This window comes from Neophocaena asiaeorientalis, unplaced genomic scaffold (assembly GCF_003031525.2).
Source record: "Neophocaena asiaeorientalis asiaeorientalis breed wild unplaced genomic scaffold, Neophocaena_asiaeorientalis_V1.1 scaffold251, whole genome shotgun sequence".
Lineage (NCBI taxonomy): Eukaryota > Metazoa > Chordata > Mammalia > Artiodactyla > Phocoenidae > Neophocaena > Neophocaena asiaeorientalis.
The window spans coordinates 3,132,117-3,143,200 of NW_020173377.1; the positions used below are offsets into that span (position 1 = coordinate 3,132,117).

Consider the following 11,084-nt stretch of genomic DNA (forward strand, 5'->3'; position numbering starts at 1 on the left):
TACAAGTTGTGCTGCACAGTCATTATCTCTTAGGTGCAGAGCAAAAAATCATTAACAATGGAATTTGTTCTATTTTGTAAGCAAATGACTTAGGTTTTCCAGTTGGGTCCTAATCATCTTGGAAATGCTACCCAACTTGGTATGCAGAGTAGAGCATGCATTAGACTGTGGAAGCATCAGCATCCCTGATCAACCCCTCCAGGGGAGTTTGCACAGACCACAGTGACACGTAGAAGGGAAGCAAAGAAATCTTTTAGAAACAGCGGGAATGTGACCATTTAAAATAATGAGAATTCATTACCAAGCTCCCCTGCCCCTCCCCTCTGCTGGTAATACAATTCAGTACGAAATTTGTAGGAACTTTCAAACCAATTTAGTTGCATTTGCAAATTGGACACGTATCCCTCCTCCTCACCCCCCACTAAGTCCAACTCGGAGAAAATGCTTTGCATATGATACATTGCATATTTGTTTTGGTTTCCCATCTCAGAATGGCACCTAGGCCATTTAGGAGTCGTTTGGGTCATTGCTTTGGGCTACAACATCTTACTGCCTAGAAGCAATTACTCAGGGGGTTGAAGCCATCATAAGGAAGTTGTTGGGGCTTGGAAGCTGAATTTACAGTATTTTCCCCAAGACACCACTGCATATCAAAGAAGTTCAAATCGTCAAAACAAAAAGACACTCTTAAAGAGAAACGTAAACCATCCTGCTGGGTTGTGGAACAGAGAATGCCATCTGCATTACATGGCATGGAGGAAACTGATTATGTTGGGACCTCTATTTCATAGCAGATGGGTTCATTAAATTTAATAGCCTCCAGAGCCTTTAGAAACCGTGTTAAGAACATGCGGAGCATGCTGTGCCACTTCACTTCTGGCCCTGCAGTCATTATAACTCTGGCATAGACCATAAATATTACAGTACTTTATTTCCATTGAAACAGATTACTATTATAATTATTTTTTTGCCAGGAGATGGTGATGTTAAAAATTGGTGCATTCTTGATTTCAGGTGCTATTTCTATTCATCCAAATATTTTCCTCTTCCATTTGATTCTAGATTTCAGTATTAAATAGGATTTTTTTTTTTTTTAGCTCAACCATTTTTTTTTCTACTTTGAGCTGGTGTTACAAAACTATGAATCAAAGGTATAAAATTATTTTCTTTAGGAAAGTTGAGATGTTCTAACACCCTGTATCGATGACTGTCACTAGTAGAAAAGTTTAGGGCTGAAAATGAAAAAACTTTTTTAGATTTCAGGTGGGGTTTTTTTTAGATTTTTAGATTTATTGTTGTTTCTGCTATTATGGTATAGTAATTTTCAACTATCTATAATGGAAGGACAGCTTCTAGAAATAGATAAGCCCTTAAAAAATAAAATCACTAAGCCTGAATAATAATTTAGCATGATAGATTGTTCAGCAGTCTTTGTTTACAAGTGACAGTACCCAACTCAAAATAGCAAAGGTCAGAAAGGGAATTTGTTGACCTGCAAGCAAGATATCTGTGTAGTTCTCTCTTGAGGCATGACTAGATTTAGGGATCAATCCCATTTATTTTGACTTGTTCCTTGATTCTTATATGCTTATTCCCAGCAGACTGTCTCTACTGAGTGGCAAAGATGGTCTCTACCATCCACTAACTTTCATTATCTTTATAGCCCTTTCCCTTCCAGCATCTATGTCAAGTCTGTGATAGGCTGTTTGAGTCACAACCCTATACTGAGAGGTGACATGGAGCTGCTAACAGATGGTCTGAATCTCACAGAGTGGGGAAGAAACCAGTCCCAAAGGGAACTGATACTGGAAGGACTGAGAAGTAACAGAGTCCTGCATACAACTTGCTTGTAGAAGCCAAAACTAATCCATGCCCAAGATCGTGTTTCCCATCGGTATGGTATTCATTATGGTACCATGCTTTGAGACGCTGGAGCCTTTTATCTAGTCAAATGTTTCCATGGACTGTTGTTGAAACAAACATATAGAAGCAGAGTACTCTTGTAGACATTGGGGGATGGAGGCATGGAACCCTGGTTGCTTGGCCACCTCCTGAATGCCTAGGGAAGCTCAGAAGCACTTTTTTGCTCCTCCCTGACCCTACAGAGCCTAAGTAGTATACCAAGTAATTGTTGAGTCAATGTCTGAGAATGGCAAAATGGGATTCTCTGCTGTGGATTATGTAATGTGCCTTTACAACAAGATACTGGGTTGGGTTCAGTTAGGAAAGATTGGGAGGTTGTATCTGTGGTTGTATTAGAAAACCAAATTGTCTGTGCTTTTTTTCCTCAAATGCCTGCTGTATTTTTCATATTTTCTGGAGACCAGTTCTCCTGTCAATCCTCATTCGTGGGTGAAACATGGTCTCCTCCAAGTCCTACTTTACATATGTCCCAGTTCAAACCCAACAGAGAACAACTCAGTGTTTGTGTATCTGTGTTCATTTCTGAGCAAAGTACATAACTTTCTAGTCCATGGTTCCTCTGAGGTCAGATGTCTACCCATTATCCAATCAGCCAGGGCTGGGGAAAGGGCATGTGATAGAAACAGGTCAGCCAAGGCTGTGAATAGCAGATTCTGTAAGAAAGAGGTGTGGGTAGGAGGAAATGACTGGAGTCTCAAGGAGTTGGCATTTCTAGATTTCTGTCTTTCCATCTAAGGCTTCTGTAAGTTGCATCCCCAGCTGGGCTCTAATACTAACTCTTGGGAGCATGTCTTCTTTCCTCTTTTATTCCTAGGCTCATGGCTTCCTTTTAGCCCAAGTTGCCCAAACAAGTGTCCCCCAGTCCTCTCCTTGCCTCCCAAATCTTTGACGCTGCCCTTCCTCCACCCACCATCCTGCTATGTGGGTGGTAGGAAGCCCTCTCCCTTGTGCCTTCTGAGAGCTAAGGGAGGTATTTTGGCCACCACAACCAAATCCGTACTGCTTTTTTCCCCCTTCATGGCCCAGATATTTAGGCAACTTAGATTCTCAGAGCTGATTCTCATGCTCTGACATGGTTTAAACTAAAATGAACACATTCCTCTTATTACCAGCATGAAGAACAATTAAAATAATCCCAGAGAATCAGCCTGTGGTTTGATACCAGCTGCCAGTTTCTCCTGCTGTGCACAGGATTTTCCCCCTGTAAAAGATTTAATTCTTTCACTCTTAAAACTTAAGGTTTGTTGTGCCAAATATAAATGTATTGTCTATGAGGCCATGCCTCAAAGGTACTGTAGATAAGGGTATCTCAACGGACTTGGGCTCTTAAACTGCTGCTATTGAACAGTGGCAGACAACCACTCTTTTGCTTTCTCTTGCCATCAAAAATTATTCCTTCATGGCCTTTCAAACCTGCTTGTGAGTGATATGGCAACTGGGGGCTCCTTCAATCTTATTCTGCTGATGATACGCACTCCCGTTAGATGTCCAGACCAAGCATGAGGCTCTGTGCCAGCTCCTCAGGGGAAATTCTCTCTTGTTCTGAACAAAGAAAGGAAAAGCAAAGACAATAGTTTATTCAGGCAAAAGGAACATGTTTTCAAATCAATTTCTGTTATATTTAATCAAAATATCTGGAACATCACCATCTTTGCTGGTAGATGGAAACAACTGTGAAGCACCCTTATAATTGATTTCTCTTCTGAAGTGATCAAATTAAAGGTGACCTGAGATGAAGCAAAGCTGAGTACTCATCCCACAGTCTCTTTCTCTCCCACGGTTAAGGAGCGTACGTTGCCATGGGAAGGATCCTTCCTTTGAGAAGGACAGGATTCAAATGCCCTGCTTGTTCGTCGGTTGACCTCTTGTGGTGTTCCAATGGGAGAGATCAGTGGGCAGGACTGTCCTCACACCTTACCCACTATTAAAATACAAAGGGACTTTTAAAAAAGGTTTTGGCACTGTCAGAATTATATTTGGCTGTGGGTGTATAATGAGTATTCAGGGAGTCCTTAAAAATAATCCCTTATACTTGTTTTGCATTTCCTGGCTTTCAATATACTTTCCTGTTTGTTGCCTCCAAGTGTCTTATCAACAGAGCCCCACCATCGCCGACCTCTCTCCCTCCCTCTCAAAACATCAGCCATGCTCGTAGCCTTTTTGTTGCTTGAACACCCCCAAACTTTCTCCCTCCTCTGGGCTTTTGAACAATCTTCTTCTGAACTGGAAAGACTGCCCTCCCATTCTGCTCCTTTACGGGGAGGAGAATTATTCCCACTTGCTTTGTCTCAGCTAAAATGTCACCCCTCACATGCCTATTGACTTTCTATTTCAGATGCTTATTTCCTTCATAGAAAGTATGATCATTTATAATTATTTCAATTAAGTACTTAGATATTTTTTCCCTCTTTAAAAATCTTTTTTTTTTTTTTTTTTTTTTTTTTAAATTAATTTCTTAAATTTTTTTTCCCTCTTTTAAAAACTTTTTTTTTTTTTTTTTTTTTTTTTGGTTTGTCTCAATGATAATGTAAGGAACAGGGCAAAGTCTGTCTTGTATCCCCAAAATCTAGCACTCTGCCTGGCACACAGTACCACACACTCAGTAGTAGCTCAGGGAAGCTAAGTGGTTTGTTTTTAGTCATATCACCAATCTCTTTTTACTACTCACTGGAGTTTGTTTCTCCCATTCTGCGCTACATGTCTCCTTAAAAAGTACAATGAGATGCCAAGAATTAGGGAAGAAATAATAAAGAATATTGACTGCAAAGTAGATGGTGGTACCAAGGTAGAGTTTAAAATATTGTTCCCGAAATGCAACTGTCATATTTGTCTTTCCTTTTGAATACCTAGCTGAATGATCAAGTTTAGCTCTGAAGCAACTGGGTTTTCTGAATGCCAACTTCAACTACTCAGTGGCAGTCACTGATTTCAGATGGAAGAACAGGGAACTTCAGGGAGTGAACCAGATTTCTGCAGTCCTCCCTTTTTATGCATGTTGTTAAAAGCGATATGTTGGGGAAAGGGCTGATTGCTTGAGGCATATTGTTTATACTACATTACTTAGGTCTGATGGAAAAGTTCCTAACGGTGGTTTTCTTGCTAAAGATATGGTTTATGGATGAAGAGTGGAATGTGATTTTTTTGGTAGGGCATCATAATAATTTAGGTGGATTCCAAGGAAACTTGATATTGGGAGAGGTCAGGAAAAATATTCACGTCCATGGAAATTCTTTAGCATTAGCACTCAATTCTCCATCAAAATATAAATACTGTCTGCTTTAAATTACTGTCCTGATTCAGGCCAAGTTAATTACTCTGGCCCAGACTGGAAAGGAAAATTCCCAGAAAGTCTGATATGATAGAATGGTAGTGTGTTTTCTGAAGATGCTGAGAAATGCTTAATGAATTAGTGTTTCAATATAACTTTTGCAACAGAATACTAAGGGAATGAGGGGAAAAAAAATCATAGATTTTTGGCAGCTGTTCGCCATCATAGCACTTGACAATCTGCTTCTTATTTAGTTTTCTGTTACGTGAAAGCATGGAATTCTCAAGTTAAGAAATATTGATCACTGCATGACAATACGTATGTAAAAAATGGTATTGTGTTGAAAAAGCTCTCCTTTTAAAGTGAGATTACTGACTATTTTGTTATTAAAATGTGTGGGTCATTTTACTTTGAAAATAATGTTGCTTTGTTAAACATAAGTTATTTAAAGGTTAAAATAATCTTAATTTTAATTATTAATATTATTAAGAACAGATTTTTCAACCAAGTATAACTGAATGCAAACAAGAACAAACTTGGAAAAGAAAATTGGTGGCTGGGAATGCAGAAATGTGTTGAGGGTTGTATCTTGGCCACAATAGATAGGTTCACAGCGGCCCTCTGCTATATTGGCAGAACCATACATTTTTGAAGGTCTGTTGATTTCCCCAGACTTCATGGAATCTAGACCAAGTTTGTCAGTTCCCCATTTTTCTTGCCATGATAAGCCAACCTAGGGGCTGTATTAGGAGCACTCAGAGTGTATGGACTTTCTGGCCCTTGTTGGGGAGGGATACATTTTCCTTCTTTAGGTTCTTCTGGCTGGTCTAAGAATTAAATTGGCATGAGACAGATTAACAGGAGAAAATCAAACAAAACTTTAATAACAGGGCTACATGGGAGAGGAAAGCTGAATAACTTACCAAAATGGCCGAAATCCTCACCTTAAATATCATCTTCAGCTAAAGACAAAAGAGGATGTTGGGGGTAGTGGTTTGGGATTTCAAAGGGGAGGAAAGCAAGTGACATGGAGATGGAAAAACAAACAAATGTTAAATGTTAGCTGGGCCATGCAGAGACAATGGGACACAGAATAGACTGATCTTTTAAGAGTTTCCCTTACCACACCTAGTCCATATCTTTGCAAGCATCTCCAATGATAGCTTTCTTCTGGGAACAGGTCCTCTATCTAAATTCTTTTAGGCAGTTAGGGCGAAAGTCAGAGTTTCTTTCTGAGTCATTTGGGGCTTGAGGTTTTTCAGCTCAAAATAATCCACATGCCAAAGAGACATTTTAGCATGGCAAGTTTTGCTCCCCTACACCCTCTTATCCAGCTGTATTGCTCCTTCTCTGTAGTTGTTAGCAAATAGGATCATCTACTCTGACCATATTTGTTCTAGGGATACCTGTGGAACCAGATGTTTGGTTACCTAGTTCATTGACTAGACACCTACTAAGCTGAGGGTCGGTCCCGATACTGGGCACTAGGGTGTCACAGCTTTCATTTTTAGGAAATACGGTTTAAGTCCCTTCAGCGAACAATCCAAGCCAATTAAGTAATTTAAAATTATTAGATTATTTTTGGTAGTGATTGGCAGCTTCCAACATTTAGGGGCAAGGGCTATCCATCCTTTCACTCGCAATCTACCAGGCTATGGTGAAAACAAGTCTGACACAAATTCTGCCAGCCATGGGAACATTTATTGGAAGCATGCACAAAAGCCAACCAACTTCTGAAAGTTCAAGCCCCAGCTCTCTATCCTTTTAGGTGGTCTGATGGCATCTTGCATCAGAACAAATGCATTATTTGCAGGAGTCAGTTTAACATTCTATTTGGAGTCAGGTGACCAAGAAGCAGGAGTCAGCAATTGGAGGCAAGACTGTTTAACAATCAGGCCTGGGGCACTATTCCTAAAGACAGAGGCCGCTGAGCTCACAAAGCCTTTATGTGGGTTCATGAAGAGAAAGGTGGGGCCTCTGCAGTCTATGGAACCAATCCACAAAGAATGGATACCTCAAATTTACCAATGAAAATCATTTCTAATGCCCATTATGGTAATTGACAAAACCTCTGGTGTTAGTCAGAGATAAATAACTGTAGCATATGCTGCCTTTTGCTTAAATACTAGCTGGAATATGTATTCCTGATTTGGGCAATTGAGTACCTCTGAGATATAGATTGCAATGAGCATACACATTTATATCACACCATCTATGCTGAAGTATTCCACAGTAAGTTATACACCACATAACAATTGTATATTATATACAGTCAGCGTTTCTTCTTTGTGAACTGGGAATAATAACGGTGCTGATCTCATAGAGTGAAGATTAAAAATGATAAGACTGCTTAGTACCATGTCAGGCACATAGCAAGTATTCCATAAATGCTCATCATTATTATCTAGAAATTCCAAGTAACATTATTTATTGTTGCATACATAGAGTCTTATGGAATGAACTCTGCCTTAGTTTTATTTTAGACTTACCAAATTCTGACATTCTCCAAAAGAAAGGGGGAGACAGTTAGTCGTGCATTTATTGCCCTTCCCAGCAGAAGGGCGTCCCCGAGTTGCCTTTGCTCTTTGCAGCCACATGCCCACTCTTAAGTGGTGTGTCCAGCTTGTCCTGCCTGGAAGCTCCATTCCATGCTTGGGAATGAGAGAGAGAAAAAAAAAGTGGTCTACATGCCATTGCCCCTCATTGTCTTAGAAGTCTTTATGACTGTGTCATTTAGAAACAACTAGAGTAAGAAGTAATTACAGTGCCAGAATCTCATGCTATGGCCGGCAGGTATGAATCAAGAAGCTTAGGAGGAAAAGCTGAGCTGAGAAAACTAATGGTGATCTTCAGAAGCCTCCTTCCCAGCAGTGCAGTTAGCTAGGTCTCATTTGAGCAGCACAGTAAGAATAACCGGAATGCTAGAGCCATCGGTTTAGGGCAGTTAAAATGCACCCCAGACCCTTTACTAAATGCTTTTGCATCCCTGTCAGGTGGGCCTTATCTCCATTCTCCAAACGAGGAAGCCTAGGCTTAGGGAGATTGAGGAATGTGCCCAAGGAGATGGGATAATTAGTGGAACAAATACGATTCAACCCTAGGTTGCCTGCTTGGGTGTGAGGCCTGTTCTCTCCCATGGGGCGTCGGAGGGTGTCTTACATTTATGTATGTGCTGTCATGAGGAGCTAGCCCCACTGGCTGCATTACAGATGCCAAAGTCTTTAAAATGCCTAATGTGAGATTAGAAATGTCCTTCCCATTCCCACAAGCCTGAGTTACATTGCTTCTACCGAATTTTGAAAAACTCATGGAACTGCTTTGGGATATGAAGACAGGGAGCCTGACTTATCCTGAATTAGGTTCCGCATAGCATTGGCAACCCAAGATAGGAAACTTTAAATTTCGTAACATGCATCTCTCGCATGGAGAGTTCTCTGTGCTGTATTAAATGACAGAAGGAAAACTCAGCTCATCACACTTGTAAAAGAAACCGCAGCATTCCTGGGTTTAAATCTGGAGTCATAACAATTCTATCTGATGGGCTTTTAAATATCCTGGAATTTGCATTTTGAATGTGTTATACATCACAAAAGGATTTTGATGGTGTTATCACAGCAAACGCTGTAATCACATCCTGTAATTTATATAATGCCAACTGCTGTCACTATGTCAAAAATCATGATATGCTATTCCTGATCTATATAGCTTCTCTCCTGAAGGAAATTGAGGGTCCTGAATCAGACTCCTTAGAGGCATTACTAATGACTTTGAATGGAAAGTCTGGCCACCTTGATGGGTAGTCAGGCAAGCCAAGCAGTGAGTTAATAAGTAGATCAAAAATTCAGACACAAAATTGAACTAGACAAGGTGTCCTGCAGGCAGGCCATAACAGGGTGTTTGAACCTCGGGATTTAGGAGACCCTACGTTGCCCAGAGCAACAGGATCTGTGGTTCATGCTGGAGGCCTTCCAGGAGGCTGTCTCATTAACCTTGGGGCTAGGAGCTTGTCTCTCTCAGACCTTGCCTCTGGTCTGAATCTTTACTCACAGACTGCTTTGGATGGGGCCAGGAGGCAAAGCAGTGACCTCATCAGGCATTTCTTTTCTGAACTCTGCTGTTTCTAACCCTCTCAAATCAACTTTAAGTTCTTTTTCTTTTTTGAGGCAAGATGACCACATTTAACCTCTTCCCTCCATGCCCAATCACTGCCAAATGTTCCCCTCCAAAGCAAAACTCCTCAGGAAAGATCTGGGACCATTAGGAAATGAAAGAGAGGCCCCAGGGCAGAGCCTGGGATGAAAGCGTGCGGAACAAAATTGTTCTGTATAAGAAAATGGGACAAACGAAAAAGCAGACGTGCTTCCTTAGAGAAGAGGGAGGACAGCAGCCTTAGCAAGAGGGTAGGGGCCTGACCTCAGAAGCGCAAAGGAATTTAAGGTCTTTTCAAGGGTAGGGATAACTCTTATTTAATTTTATGTTATTTTCTCTGCTGCAGTGTAACGTCCCATGTTTTACCAAAAGTCCATTACATTTTCTCAGGCCTCAGAGAAATTCTGAAGGGAAACTGTGGGAATTTTTCAGTTTTCTACATCTGTATACTCCCGGGAAGGGAATGAGGGGTTGTACACATAGGATGGTGAGGTAGTCCACAAATAGAACGAATCCAGCAGGAGCAGGAGCTCAGAACAAGGGTGGCTGGAATCCAGAAGCACTCTCTTTCCCTAGGACTCCAGCAGCACCAAGCAGCTTCTCTCAATATGAGATGGGTCTGGGTCAGGTGTATCTAAGTCCCACTGTTAGAGTATCTTGACTGAAATGTATGTTTCTACCAGAAGTTCAGTAGGTTACAAAATGTAGAGAAAGGGTCAGGAGATACTACTTTCAGTTTTCTATCTCGTACCATGTTATATAACGTCTGCTCCTCAGTTTCTCCACCTGAGAAATGGGGAAATTGTTCAAGATCAGGACATCTCAAAATCTGACATGCAGCCATGTGTGAATTTCAAGCAGTCTGAGATCCCTCCTACCAAAACCTGTCCACAAACATGTATGATTCCTCCATCATTTCCCCACAGTGTTAAGAACCACTGGACTAGATCTCTAAGGCTTCTTAGTCTAGCTATATAGGCCTGTTTTTGTCTTGTTTTGTTGTAAATTGTTTCACGTTATCTACTTAAATGGCAAGTAAAACACATTAATCATTTGCTGTAGGGATGTGCAGAAGCCAGGAAGCCCAAATGCAGATCCTGCATTGCATGTCTTATTATACAGCGATGTCATTGACAGGAGATAGGTCCACTGAAGACAGCCCTGGTTGATACCAAAGAACAGTGGCCCAGAATATCCAGTGAACCCTGTGATTCCTTATTCTTGGCAAGTGAGGCAAACACCTATGTCACTGGGTTTGAGATACAATTCCTTTTGATTCCACTCCCAAATTATATCTCAAATCTTCTCCCTTCTCGCCATTTGTAATGTGCCATCCACCCTCTACCCTGACTAGACCATGCCTGTGGACTCCTAATTGGTCTCCTGGTTTCACTCTTATACCTCTGGGTTTCTCCCTGTCTTTCTTTCAGTTCCTTGGAGGTGAGCACCCAGCCAACATCTGCCATTGGGGCTATCACTTGTTTCCTGGCTGACTCTTATTTAATCTTTGGGTCTTAAATTACAAACCCCTTCCATGACTTCCCAAATAGAAAGGGACCACCTACTACTCTCTCATAGAATCGTTTCTTGTGCTAGGTAGCACTTAGCCAGCTTATTGTTGCATATTGCTTGGGCTAATTTTAAGATTATGTCTCTCTGGCTTACTCTAACTTATACACGGTCGTGACTTTTTTTTTTTTTTTTTTTTTTCCTTTTTTTTTCACTTTCCACAACAAAACCCACA

The 11,084-nt window shown here is 40.9% G+C and overlaps 1 protein-coding gene across 1 annotated transcript in view; it reads left to right on the forward strand.

Moving 5' to 3' along the window:
• The window catches only part of CACNA2D3 (calcium voltage-gated channel auxiliary subunit alpha2delta 3), a 772,424-nt gene that overhangs the window by 509,718 nt on the left and 251,622 nt on the right, over positions 1-11,084 (forward strand). The window lies entirely within an intron of this gene.